Below are 1,020 nucleotides of genomic sequence, written 5' to 3' on the forward strand. Positions count from 1 at the left end.
ATGACCACCCGACCAGGGGTGGTGGGGCAGCTGAAAAGGGGACCGGTGTGGCCGATGTCCTAGCACTGCCCTCCCCAGCCACCTGTCAGCACTGGCCCGGGGCCTACAGGGTCAGCTCAGCCACACTCTCTCCCCTGCCCCTGCGCCGGGCTGCGAGGAGCCCCCGCTGAGCTCCTGGCGTGGACCCCACTGACAGGTCCTCATCTCTCCCAGGAAGGACGTGGGCGCACCTGGCATCAGCCCTGCCACCACCCGCAGAGTGGGCAGGGGCCTCCACGGGAGCTGCGGGGACTGTGCTGAAGGCACCCAAGTGTGCCGGCTTTCAGGAAGCCTCCACACCCAGCTCTCACGCCAACACTGCCGGGGCCCGAGTGTCAGGAGGCCCCACTTGGGGCCATGGGAAGCCCGCCCTGCCTGGGAGAGGCCAGGGGTCTGCCATCCCCTCCCATCCCCCAACCCAGGGCAGGATGATGAACTTCAGGACAGGCTCCCAGTGCTGCGACACAAAACCTGGGATTCTGATAAACCAAGGCCCCAGACCACGCTGGCCCGACACGCTTTATTCAACACCACCCACAGGAGCCTCCCTCGGGGCCACGGCCTCTGTGGAGGGGCCTTCCTGGGGCCCGTGATGGCCTGGCCCCCGGCAGTGTCACTGCGGCCTCCGCAGTGCAGTGGCCGCAGTCCTCAGGGCTTTGTGCTTTGACTGGACTAGGAAGGATGCAGTCAGCCCGACCTCCTGGGCCAGAGTCCTTGGAGGGAGTGGGCAGTGAGTCCCAGCCCCGAAGGGCTCCCACTGCCATTGTCGCCCCGGCAGCCCAGGGTGTCTGGCCCGATGAGGCACCGACCCAGGCTCCCCGACCCCCCGACAGTAACGGCCGCGTGTGTGGCAGGGCTGGGACAGGGCTGGCGGGCCCTGGGGCCGCGCCGGCCCGGGGTTCGTGTCTCCAGGCTGATGGAGGGGCTGAGGGCCACCCCAAGGGCATTCCTAGGCCTGAGGGGAGGGGGCTGGCCCGGGGT

The sequence above is a fragment of the Lipotes vexillifer genome, unplaced genomic scaffold (genome assembly GCF_000442215.2).
Source record: "Lipotes vexillifer unplaced genomic scaffold, Lipotes_vexillifer_v1.1 scaffold225, whole genome shotgun sequence".
Lineage (NCBI taxonomy): Eukaryota > Metazoa > Chordata > Mammalia > Artiodactyla > Lipotidae > Lipotes > Lipotes vexillifer.